The sequence below is a fragment of the Danio rerio genome, chromosome 3 (genome assembly GCF_052040795.2).
Source record: "Danio rerio strain M-AB ecotype USA chromosome 3, GRCz13ab, whole genome shotgun sequence".
Lineage (NCBI taxonomy): Eukaryota > Metazoa > Chordata > Actinopteri > Cypriniformes > Danionidae > Danio > Danio rerio.
The window spans coordinates 4,012,501-4,026,432 of NC_141023.1; the positions used below are offsets into that span (position 1 = coordinate 4,012,501).

The 13,932-nt window shown below is 37.3% G+C and overlaps 3 protein-coding genes across 6 annotated transcripts in view; all 3 read right to left on the reverse strand.

Moving 5' to 3' along the window:
* myh9b (myosin, heavy chain 9b, non-muscle) overlaps window positions 1-13,932 on the reverse strand; it is a 798,697-nt gene that overhangs the window by 562,044 nt on the left and 222,721 nt on the right. The window lies entirely within an intron of this gene.
* ftr50 (finTRIM family, member 50) overlaps window positions 1-13,932 on the reverse strand; it is a 51,970-nt gene that overhangs the window by 15,944 nt on the left and 22,094 nt on the right. The window lies entirely within an intron of this gene.
* Window positions 1-13,932, reverse strand: part of ftr46 (finTRIM family, member 46) — a gene marked incomplete in the record, with an annotated part of 57,521 nt that overhangs the window by 15,844 nt on the left and 27,745 nt on the right. Inside the window, 1 exon segment of the transcript NR_200066.1 lies at window positions 11,758-11,853.

The following is a 13,932-nucleotide window of genomic DNA, read 5'->3' on the forward strand; positions in this document are numbered from 1 at the left end:
GCTTAGTCCCTTTATTAATCAGGAGTCGCCACAGCGGAATGAACCACCAACTTATCCAGCATATGTTTTACACAGCGGATGCCCTTCCAGATGCAACCCAACAGTGGGACACACCCGTACACTTGCATTGACACTTATACACTACGGCCAATTTGGTTTATTCAGTTTACCTATAGAGCATGTATTTGGACTTTTGGGGAAACTGTAGCACCTAGAGGAAACCTACGCCAACAACGAGCTACTGTGTCGCCCTAAGAAGAAATTTAAATTAGATTATTTAGATCCTTGAACATCATTCCAATCAGCCAATCAGAATTAAAGGATACGTTTAGTTTATGTTTAGTTTAGGCTTACGGTTAGTAGGGGTGTAACGATACACTCAGCTTACGATACAATGTGTATCACGATATAATGTTCACGATTCGATATGTATCACGATATTTGGAATCAAAATTGAAAATTAAACTGAAATGCAATTTTTATTTTTTTAAAAATTTAATAACCAAGTAAACTATTTTTTATGTATTTCTTTTGTTTCAACTTGTTAAACTGAACCTTCTGTAAGAAAATAAGTTAAACAGGACTGTCTCTGGAAAATAAAACAATTTAAAAACTTCTTAAAAATATTATTGAAATTATTCAATTCAATTGAATTTAACAGTAAGAGCTTAAGGCTTTGCTTGGTCACTTGCGTTTTTTGTGTGTGCAATCTACATTTCCAGGTAATCAGCAGTTCTATAAAATAATCCTGAACTGATGTGTGTCTGTCTGAGAGGTTTTCATAGATGGCTGTCTTCATGTTGGGCATGATGAGTGACAGGGTGGCCGTCTTTTCATTACACAGGACAGTCAGGGTCTTTTCAGCAGTTTAGTAGGGCTGTAACGATACACCAAACCCACGATTCGGTTCGTATCACAATTTTTTTTTTTGTGTGGGGTGGGAAAAAAAAAACATTTTTAAAACTATTTTTATTAAATAACATTTGAAAAATCTTTATAAACTAAACATCAAAGAACAATATTAACTATGCAAATTATTAACAATATAAATAGCCATATATAAAATAAATAAATAGCCAAAGCTATATCACTTCTGTTTTCTTTGTAACAAAATACTGTTGAAAAACCAAACAGAACTAAACTGCATTGTGTAGATGGTTCAAGCATGTTGAAAATTATTTTTCAATCAAGTTCTCTTTCATAGAAAAAGTAAATTAAGGGACTTCCGGTGGCGCGCGCTGCAAGATGGCTGCTCAGCACTGAGCTCCTTACAAATACCTCCAATTATATCATTTTTTTTCCTTCAAATTGAGGATACATTCCTAATTAAAATAGAACATCAACTCCTTCTAAAGAATGGCAACTAGTAAAAAGACGATGTCTCCTCAAAAACAAGCTACAGAAAACAAACGACTAAAAACGCTTGATGACGACGTGGCCTCCATCGTCAGCCATGCAATCGAAGCGCAGCAGGAAGCCTTGCGTGAAATGGTCTTCGGCATGTTAACAGAGGCAATAAAGTCCGCTCTTGCTCCTTTCAATGACTACATTAATGAAAATGGAACTGTTCTTCGAGCTATAAAAGAAGAAATAGGCTCTCTGGGTAAGAACATGGCGTCGATAACATCAAAAGTAGATGATCTACAAGGAAACCTTCGCAAAACTAAAAAAGATACTAATCATTGCTTGTCTCAGCTTGACCAAATACAACGAAAATGCACGGATTTGGAAGATCGCTCACGACGCAACAATATCCGTCTGGTCAACTTACCTGCGGGAATGGAAGGAGACGACCCTATCGGCTTCCTTCAGAAAACGCTACCTAAATGGATCCCGGACCTGTCAGGGCGTTCAAGTCCAATAGAGATTGACAGAGCTCATCGAGTCTACTCGAATTCTAACTCAAACAGATCACGAGCGATGATCTTTCGACTCCTTCGTTATCCGGACAGGCAGGCCATACTTCAAGGTGCAGGTAAAGCAAAGCCCACACTACCCGGAGGAGCGCGTCTGGAATTCTATGCGGATTACAGCGCCGCGACCACACAGAAGAGAAAAGCGTTCTCGGCCGTCAGATCCAAACTTCAACAAAAAGGTGCGGAAACTTTTCTAATTTACCCACCAATATTGAAAGTCTCATTCAAAGGCCAAAAATACTCGTTTGAGACGCCGGATGAAGCCGAGAAATACTTCGAGGGACTGGAGCGAACAACGTCATCGCCGGCAAGCAGATCCTTATATCCTCAGCTCCAGGGCCCGGTTTTTCAAAAGGTTTAATCCGGATAAAATTGATCCAGATTTAGTAATCCTGTTTTTGTGATCCGTGATCACGTAATCCAGCTTACTTTTTGAGCCAGTTTTTCAAAGCAACATCGAATTGGATCAATCTGATCCGGATAGGAACTTTTCAGGATCACTAAATCTGGATTACCAGTGCTCAAACAGGATGGGACATCACAATGTAGAACTATAGATATGTAAAGAGCGACAAGTAGAATAGCCAGCGTGGGGCCAATATAACTTTATTTTTATTTGAAATGAAAACTAAAAAAAATTAATAATTATTAAAATAATAAATAATAAAAACAAGAAAAACCCCACCCCATCCTCTTTCAGCAGTCCACTCATCTGAGACCTACAACACTGTACATTGAGGATATTTATAATAAGTTTCAAATATAGATGTAAATAAAAAAAAAAGACTTAATGTCAAAAACTCCACAATAATTTCAGACTTCCTCATCTGATGTGGAGAGAGCTGCTTGTCTGAGCAAAGCCTTTAGGAGGCGAATCTCTAGTCATTGGCCTTGGTTGTCTGCAGTTTGGTCAGAGTCAGTTGTTTCTCTGTCAGACGAAGCTGTGCTTCTGCCCTTTCAGTCTCTTTTTGCAATTGTTGAAAGTGATTTAAAAAAATCAGCAATTGCCATTCTTTGCAAATTTTCTTGGTTATTCTGTAATCATTGCATGCATCACTAATAAATATTCTAAACACAAAAATATTTTCCATTGTGATGAATATATATATATATCAATTAGTGACAAAATAAAATTGATTGTTTTTGGTCAGTTTTGACAGCTGTTTGGGGGATTATTTTATGAGGCCAAACTCTTTCTACTTTGCTGTAGGCCTATACTGAAAGGCTGAATACGTTAAAGCCGATACTCACTATAGCCTGACGGATGAACAAATAAAATTAAAAACTTATGAATAAATAGTATATCTCGTAAGATACTGTATGATCCAAAAATAGTATTATTTTTTAAGTTTTCATTACATTTTGGACATGAAATCCACGCTAAATCCACCCTTCTGATGGGATCAGTTTAATCCAGGTTTTTTGGATCAAAGTGATCCAGATCCTACAAAAAGGTCTGAAAAACCCAAAGTAAAGGTTTGATCCGGATCAAAACCAAGATTAGATTACGTGATCTAATCCGATTACGTAATCTGTTTTTTCTTTTGAAAAACCCATTTTGAGATTTGATCCAATCCCTTATCCAAAATCCTAGTGGATTACTTTTGAAAAACCGGGCCCAGGAGGCAATGGAGGAAACCGATTAAGGAGACAATACTGGACTTATCGACACTTAAATGACATGATTAGAAACATTTCTTAGCCCCCTAAATGACCAAATTATACGGTAAACAACTATTACTATTAATACTATTATTTTGTTTTATTGGTATTTAAAGTTACGGTTAGATATTCATGATATTAATTTTATTTATTTAACAATATTTATTTTATGATTATATATATTTTTACTATTATTTGTTATGCTATTTATTTATTTTATTTATTTATTTTATTATTTTTTATTTATTTATTTATTTTTTGTATTATTATTTTTATTATATTTTTGTCGACAAGGTGGGGGCTAAGTTTCTTGGTTTAAGATTGGAACAGCCCGTATTCAAAACTTGTTACATGTTTAAATAGAGTTGATGCTGATACACTGATGGTTGTAACGTTCCTCAGCTGTTTAATATTAGGAGGTACTGGAAGGCGAATAGTGTTAAGACATTGCCTCGCGATCGCCACAGACGCTCGTTATTGAGGGGGTTAGGGAAAGGGTGGGGCACTCAGGAATAAAATACGCAGGAATTTTTATATTCTTTTCATATATATCCACGAAATTTCTATGTGTAAATTGCACCTACTACTACAATCTTTACATGTTTATTTGTGAAAGCTTTATGTTCAGAGATTATGGTTAATTTGAATATTATGTCTCTTAACGTTAGAGGGTTAAACTCTCCTAGTAAACGGACTAAATTTTTAGATTATCTTCGCAGGAAAAACATAGACGTTGCACTTATCCAAGAAACCCACCTAAGGATAGCAGATGTCCAGCGATTACAAAACAAACACTATATTCCTATAGTATCTTCAGGTTATAACTCTAAAAAGAGAGGGGTGGTTATATTATTTAAAAGAAATCATACTTTCAGTATTGAAAATTTAGGATCAGACAATAATGGTAGAATGGCATATTGTTGTACTAATATAGGAGGAAAGAAGCTAATGTTTGTCAATATTTATGCCCCAAACTCTTATGATGCTCTTTTTTTCCCAGACATTACAAAAACTCTTTTAGCCTATAATGAATATTCACTTATTATTGGAGGAGACATGAACACGGTAATGGACACTGTTTTAGATCGATCAAATCCTTCAATCCCAATGATACAACCCCAGTCTTCAAAAGCATTACATTGGTTTACTAAAGACCTAAACGTGAGTGACACCTGGAGGTTGCTCAACCCTAATGTGAAAGAATACACTTACTTCTCACCAAGACATAAATACTTTTCAAGAATAGACTACATCTTACTATCTCCTATGATATTTTCATGTGTAAAGAACATTGAATTTCTACCACAAAGTATTTCTGACCACAATGCAATAACAACATCGCTGCAATTTAGTACACTGACCAAACCCTCTAGATGGAGATTCAATACTCTTTTACTCAAAAACGAGGAATATATTTCACAACTGAGATCAGAATTAACTGAATTTATTAGCATTATTCAAAATTCTGTTTCCAACCAAGACATGTTTTGGGCCTCTATTAAAGGTTTTTTAAGAAATAATGCAATTAGTTTTTCTGCAAGGCTTAAAAAGAATTACCTCCAACAAATATCATCATTAGAAAAAAGGTGTGGAGAATTGGAGCGGGAATTAGAAAAGAAATTTGCAACAGAAACACAACAAAAATTAAAGGTAGAAAGAGCTACACTTAATGACCTGCTTAGACAAAGAACCGAATACTTGATGCACATCACAAAACATAAATACTACATAGATGGAAGCAAACCGAGCCGACTCCTTGCACTCACTTTAAAAAAACATGAGCAACGCTTTAATATAAATGCAATAAAAAACTCTGAACAGGTTCTCACCTCAAACCCCTCAGATATTAACAAAACATTTAAGAAGTTTTTTGAAAAATTATACTTTTCAGAAATACAAACTAACACGGATCATTTAGAAATTTTTTTTGAGTCTTTAAACTTAACAAAACTTTCTAAGGAAGATGCTGACAACCTAGATTCAGAAATAACTCTAGATGAATTACATAATGCAGTTAGGGATTTACATACAGGGAAATCTCCAGGTATTGACGGCATCCCTGGCGAATTATATCTAGTACTATGGGACTTACTGGGACACATTTGGCTACAAACAATAAACAAGGCCATAACCAAAGCCCATTTTCATAAAGATCTTAATACTGCTTTAATTACTGTTTTACCTAAACCCGAAAAAGATCTTTCTGAATGTTCCAACTATAGACCTATTTCTCTGATTAATGAAGATATAAAAATTTATGCTAAAGTTATAGCCAAGCGTCTACAATCAGTAATAAGTAAATTAATTCATCCAGACCAAGCTGGTTTTATAACAGGACGTTTAGCTTCAGATAATGTCCGTAGAGTACTACACGTTATAGCTGAATCAGGAAAGTTGAAAAAACCTTGTGGCCTCCTCCTTATAGATGCGGAAAAAGCCTTTGATCGCTTGGAATGGGGCTATCTATGGTACACACTGAAAAACTTTAATTTTGGCGATCAATTCATTAAGATGATTCAAACTCTATACTCTAACCCCTTGGCTAGAGTAACTACAGTGGGAATTATTTCAGACACTTTTTGTATTAAGAGGGGAACAAAACAGGGTTGCCCTCTCTCTCCTCTTTTGTTTAATCTATCAATAGAACCACTGGCTCAATTTATTAGACAATGTAACAACATTACCCCAATTCAGTTAGGCTCATCTGTCCATTCTATCTCTTTATATGCTGATGACATACTTCTATTTCTATCAGAGTTACAAAATTCACTACCCAATGCCCTCACAGCTTTAAATGAATTTGGAAGAATTTCTGGTTTCAAAATAAACTACTCTAAATCAGTTCTGATGCCCCTTAATCCAATTGGCCATAATGTTACTAATAATACTAATATAAAAATATCAACAAAAGTCAAATATTTAGGAATTGAGCTGAGCCCAACCTTACAACTCATACCTAAAATAAACTATATGTCAATTTACAGTAAGGTTGAGGCTGATATCCAGAGATGGATGCGCCTACCCTCATCACCATCCGCCAGAATTTCAACAATAAAAATCTTGCCCAGAATTAATTTCATAAGCTCCATGCTTCCCCTCCCTCCACCACCAAACTATTGGAAAAAGTTAGACTCGATTTTAAACAAATTTGTTTGGAATGGAAAACGTCCCCGTGTAAAATGGTCCACTCTCCAAAAAAACAAAACAGAGGGTGGATGGGCCTGCCCTAACTTCAAATTAAACCACTGGTCATTTATTCTGCTCTCAGTTGTGAAATGGTTCGAACCTGATATACAATGTTCTTGGAAAGAAATAGAAAAAGACGTTATTTTTCCAACACGTCTGCAAGACTTTCTGTTCTCAGGCTTTAACCATAGGAAATGTATATTGCGCTATGGACCTATTTTATCCTATACCCTCCAAATTTTTAAAAAGGTAGAAACTTATTTTCCTTCCAGAACCACCTGGCATAATCATTCTTCTCTGTGGCACAATGTGAACTTACTTTCTGGTAGACAACCTTTTAATCAACCATCATGGGCCAATAAAGGTATTCTAACACTAAAAGACATAAATGGAGAAAAATCAATTTTAGATTTTCAAGAGCTGGTTAACAAATTTAATATTTCCAACACTCTTTTTATATATTTTAAAATAAGGGCAGCACTAAAGGCTCATAAGACACCATGGGGTAAGGATCTTCATACCCACCCGATTGTGAAATGGATATATAATGCTCCAAGAAAAGGAACTGTTTCCTATCTCTACTGCTGTCTTTCTAATATTAATGCACATAGTTTCTCAAAAGAAAGACTATGGCTATCTGATATGTCTCGACCCAATACAACTATCGATTGGGAAACTGTATGGCATAATACATTCCACGCTTCCACAAACCCTAATCACCAGTTTATTCATTTTAAAACTATCCACAGGGCATATTTAACCACACGTATACGACATATCATAGGTTTATCTCCAGATCCATATTGTAAGTTCTGTGAACCACAGCGTCCAGATACCTTTTTACATATGATGTGGGAATGTCCGGAGGTACAAAAACTTTGGGATTCGGTGCTGGACATTTTATTTAAAGTTACAAAAATTTGTTTCCCCAAAGATCCTGTACTGTTACTATTGAATGATAACTCTCAATTTCCCTTAAATGAAAAGGTCCGTAAATTTTGGTTAGCTGCTTCAACTGCTACAAAGAAAATGTTGGTACAAAGGTGGAAACCTCCTCATGATCTCTCAGATAAGCACTGGTTACATTCATTATTGGAAATACAGTATCTGGAACTGTCATCAGCACAGATCAACATGCCAAAGTGGACATTCTTACGGCATAGAAAAATCTACATATGCAACGTCAAAGAAATCTTGGACACTTAACCCTCATCTGATGCTACGGATGACAACTTAATGGAAATTATCTAACAGCTTGGTCTAAACTATAGTTATTCTGTGTTTCCTGATGTGCGTATAATGGGGTGAGGGGTGGGAAATATATATGGGGTTATATCTGTTAAAATTATTTTGTTATCTGATTGTAAAAATTGTATATTCTCACTTTCGGAAATAAAAAACTGAATTACCAAAAAAAAGAAAAAGTAAATTAAATGGCTACTAGGGATGCTCATTTCCTTAATTTTGCTAACCGACAACCGCCGCTCATTAATCGGTTATTAACGGTTAACTGGTCAGATTACTATTAATTTTATATTAAACAAATTGACGTGTCTATTTTGTGTCTGACACATTAAATATTGCATTTTAAAATACTGATTTATTATTATATGCTAGCATATTAATAACAGAAGAGAACAACAGAGCATTTTCACGCACCTGCAGTGTTTAGCACAGAAGAGCAGAATAAACTAAATAAAATGAATAAAATAAATACTGTAGGACTGCCCTAAATTATTTTCACTTAAATAATTAATTTATATTACAAAACGAAAATACTGACTGATTCTTTTTAATAACCGGCATAGGCTTTTTTTTCCAATCATGTTTTTCTTCCGTCAAATAAAAATCGCAGACTTCCTCAAATTGCCCGCTCCACAGAAATTATGCATTTATTTAATGCCCCGCTGTTATTATTATAATAACAGAACCTTTTACATTTTTATAGAAATCATTATTTTAAAGAATATGTCCTGATATAGCCTTTGATTTCCTCTCTCTCCCTCGCGGTTCAAGTGCGCGTGCTGCGTGAAGAAAAGACAGCAACAACGCGCGCATATGTAGAATTTTTGTAAACAGTTTTGTTGTTTAAATATGCTATTGCATTAATGTGCATACATGCTTTATAAGCCGAAAACAAGGCGCATCTCCCTGCCTTTACGTTGACAAGGAAAAAAGAAAAGAAGAAGCGCGGTCCTCTTATGAAACGACTGAATCAGCTGGGTATCGATTGTGCATGAGTGTTGCTGTCTGTGTTGTTACAATTGTAATATTTAATAATATTATGATATTCAGGATTTGTACATTCATACAGCTCTGGATAACTTAAAACAGCGATTAGACCATCAGAGTGGCATTAATGCGTCCTGAAGTAAAGCGAAACGGCTATAAACTCCAGCATGATAGAGTGATTATATACAAAGCCATATACCTTTATCTATAAATACAGTATAACTATAGAAACTGTGTTCATCTTAACTGAAAGCTTCGTCCTGTTTCCTGGCCTCAAATATCGCGCACCTGTCAGTCAGCACGTAACGTTAACTCCCAAAGGGTTAAACAGAAAGCGCACAGCACGGTTACAGAAAAGTTTCCTCTGCAGAGGAGTCGGGGCATCTGGTGAACGCCCATCCCTCTCTGCGCAGCCACATTAACAACAATGCTTTGACAGCATTGACAATGTTTCTGCCGTTGTCTGTTGTCAAGCGGGGTTAAGTTGGTTTTGTTTTTGATATTCCTGACACATTCAGACGGTCCCTTACTAAGAGCTCCGTGCGAGCTCTCCCGCGGCTAAACGCATATTGCGAGGGCTTAAACGGTAATGTTGAGCAGAAAAAAAAAGTGTTTCCTCACGTTCTTCTTCAACTAGCTCAACTTTTGCAGGCACGCATGACGTTAATGGAAAGGTAGTCACGGGGTGTGTCGCGATTCTCCCTTATCACACCGCGACACAGGATCGTATATCTGAGTGTCGCGATTTCGATTTCATATCGTGTATCGTTACAGCCCTACAGTTTAGGCAGGTTTACTATTTCTTCGGCGTTGCTAATGTCGGCGCTATCAAGTGTATCATGTTGACGTGCCTTTTTGTGTGTGATATGATTATTTAAACAATGTGCACGCTTTCGGTTTCATTTCCACTGCTAAGTGCTGTTCATACTTCCCACGCAGCTCCTGAACGATCACTCTGTTCCACAAACTGAATGTTGTTTATTACTTTATTACCTGTTAGTCACAACCTGCAGGTTCTGTTCACTGAAGCAGACGCGCATGCGCGTCTATCATAGTCCGCCCTCTGTAGTAACAGCTTATGGTCAGCTCACTTCATGTGTGATTTTGCGGCCGCCAATACATCATTATAAATATCAAATATAAAATGATATTTTAGGGTGAATTGTACCTTATAAATACAGTATGTGACTCTTTCAACACCATAAGGAGGTATCCATGTCGCTGTGCAAAGTATGTAAATCACTGTGAAGACTTTAAAACTCAGGATGTTTGACCCAGTATGCGTGTCAAAAAGCGGACGAGTCTAAAGCAATGACTGTACAACCGAAATGTTGCCAGACGTCTGATTTTGAGAGGATGGGCCATCCTCTATTTCAGCTCCACTCATCTTGGTCTGCTAACATTACTGCTGCTGCAATCTGAACTCACGTGCGACAGCAGGTGGAACGTAGCTCACGTGCAAACAGCTCAACTAATAAGAGAAAACGGACGTCATATCGTAATCAAATCGTCATAACGCCATAATGCATATTGTGACATTTTTGCATCGCAATAAATCGTACAACGATAAATCGTTACAACCCTAACGGTTAGGTTTACGCACCTCTACATGATTGTTATCAACTTATTATTCCCCTGCAAGGGGTAGATCACCCAAATCTTCAGTACTGGCAGGCTGGAGCTCAGAATTTGGCCAGTCTGACACCATGGATGGTGCAAATGCTCCATCAAGGAAAATTTTCTCGGTTTTATGGAAAAATTCCAGTTAACCTAAATCCAGAAGTGATGTTGCGTTGTGTCACTGCTGACATGAAGGCCTCATTCACAAGTCCTGCAGTCTGATAGACTAAATTTAACTTGTGCCTTATGTCTCACTTAACCCCACGCCACATTTTAGAAAAAAATTATCTTTTTTATCAATTCAGGCTAATCTTCAGCTAGCATCATCACATGATTTTATATGTTGATAGTTCATCAACATGCATGATATAAGTTTTACTACTTGAATCAATTAGCTTTGGCACAACAGTTGATTAAGTTTACAGCAAGAAAATGTTTTATTTTATTTTAATATTTTTATATTCCATTAACTCATTTCTAAAAAAATAGTTCAGTATTTACCTCTTCCAGATATCGCTTTCATCTCATTTGAGGAAAACTGCAGCAGTTTGTCTCTGAGCTGAGAGACTGATTTCACCACATCATCAAAACACAGATGAGAACTGACAGTGAAGCCTGAATCTGAAGATCCAGAGAGAGAAACAGACGGGAAACTCTACACAAACACAAACACTCTATAAGTACAGAAGCTTGTTACCGTCACTCATTCTTCATCTGTTCTACATCACACACACATAAATACCTGGAGGAAGTGAAGATGATCCTGTGTTTCTGAAAGCTGCTTCAGCTCAGTGTTTCTCCTCTTCAGATCATTGATCTCCAGCTTCAGTCGCTCCAGTTGTTCTTCAGCTCGACTCACAGCAGCTCTTTCCTGATCTCTGATCAGCTGATTCACCTCAGAGCGACGTTTCTCAATATCCTGGATGAGTTCAGTGAAGATCCTCTCACTGTCCTCCACTGCAGACTGTGCTGAGCGCTGGTACAGGACACACTCATCACTTTCAGTTCATTCACTTTAGTTACCAAGAGTTAAAATGATTGATAAGAACAGCCTGAACATTCTTCTAAACATCTCCTTGTGTTTATTAAAGAACAAATTTCAAAGAAATGACAGAATCTCCATCCAGTTTATTTTTCTCACCTTATGAATGTCAACAGCGTCTCTCAGCTGCTGAAGATCTTCCTCTCGCTTCTGGATTATTATTAGTAAGTTTCTCTGGTTCTCCTCCAAATGTTCCTGCAGACAAATATCATTAAACCACCACAGCTTAGAGGTTTCTCTAATCGAAGGAAAATAAAGTGTCATTGATGAGTTCCAGCAGTATACTGTACCTGTTTCTCTCTCCTTTCTGCTGTGATTGTCACAGTGTCGTGATTTTTGTGTTCGTCCACCAAACACAGCACACAGATGCAGCGCTGGTCGGTGCGGCAGTAAATCTCCATCACTTTATTATGCTGAGGGCAGATCATCTCCTGCAGTCGTCCAGTGGCCTCCATCAGATTGTGTCCTCGACCTCTGAAGAGACTCTCGTGCTGTTGGAGGTGATCTGGACAATAAGAGTTTCTACACTCCTGACAGGACTTCACAGCTTTCTGCTTATTTCCAGTGCAGGCGTCGCACTCCACATCTCCAGATCCAGTGTGAACAGAAGCAGGAGCAGCCGTCTGGAGTCTGCTCTTCTGCAGTTTCTCCAGCATTTCAGCAAACACCACATTCTTAGCTAAAGCAGGTCTCGGAGTGAAGCTCTGTTTGCATAAAGGACAGCTGTAGATTCGCTTCTGCTCCTCCTGATTCCAGCAGTCTGTGATGCAGCTCATGCAGTAACTGTGTCCACAGGGAATCGTCACTGGATTCTTCAGGAGATCCAGACACACCGGACACATGAACTGGTCCTGATCCACTGAAATATCAACTTCTGCCATTATACTGTGGAAACACACAGATAAAGAGAGCACACACGATTATTTGAAGGTTCATATTCCTTTTGCTTATATTAGATGTTAGTCACCATCCAGCAGTTACACTACATAACCATTATCAATATGTTTTTATTTATTCATATTTTTAAAGAGTGATGTTTTTCACTTTATACAGAATTAAAGTAGCAACGTGTGACTTTGTCTGTTCAAGAATCAATTCTGCACATATAATATCATATCTACACATATAAATGTGGGTGGTTGTCTGATAGATTTGGGGTTATTATTTTAAAATCGTGTTTCCACAATAAAAAAAAAAACTGAGTCTGAGAAACTGAAGGAAATGCAAACAGTGTTGTGACTCTCCAACTCTCCCCTATTTGATCATTCTTCTGCTTATGATCGTTTAGATAGCCAGCAAACTATTTAGTGTTTAATAGAGATCTAAGCATAGTAATCTTGGCTAAAGCAAAGCTAAATTTGGGTTGTCAGTGAAAATCTAACAGACATCTAAGAATAGCCCAAAACTAGACTAATCATCAATTAAGACAGAGTAGACAGACTTTACATGTGTAGTCATTCATTTCAGTTTATTTGATGACTAGTCTAGTTTTGGCCTATTCTTAGACATCTATTAGATATTCATGAACAGCTCAAATTTAGCCTTGTTTTAGGCAAGACTACTATGTTTAGATGTGTATTAAACATCTAATAAATGTTTCTAAAAAATAAAGTTATTATTGTTAATATTAATCTACTGTCATTCTTAAAAGCATATTTTACACTCGTAATGCTGTTGTAAGTTTTACACACATGCCCCTGCAGAAAAATCCAGCTTAAACCAGCCTAGACTGGTTGGCTGGTTTTAGCTGGTTGACCAGCCTGGTTTTAGAGGGGTTTTGGCCATTTCCAGGCTGGTTTCCAGCCATTTCCAGCCTGGTCCTAGCTGGTGAGGCTGGAAAATGACAAGCTAAATCCAGCTAAAACCAGCTTGACCAGCCTGGTTTAAGCTGGACATAGCTGGTTTGGGCTGGGCTCCCAGCCTGGCTGGGCTGGTCAAGCTAGTTTTAGCTGGTCATCTCCCAGCCTGACCAGCTAAGAACAGGCTGGAAATGGCTGGAAACCAGCCTGGAAATGGCCAAAACCCCTCTAAAACCAGCCTGGTCGACCAGCTAAAACCAGCCAACCAGCCTAGGCTGGTTTAAGCTGTTTTTTTCAGTAGGGGCATGTGAAGTCTACAGGTCTACAGGTTTGTTTTGTAATATCGTTTAATAAAATTGCATGCATCAGCCTACAATGTTATCGTGGTGTATTGGGATAATGTGTGTTTGTAATGATCTGAGTGTCGGTCTGGCTATTCTTTGGTTCTTGACAACTATTTAAGTCATGTGATGTA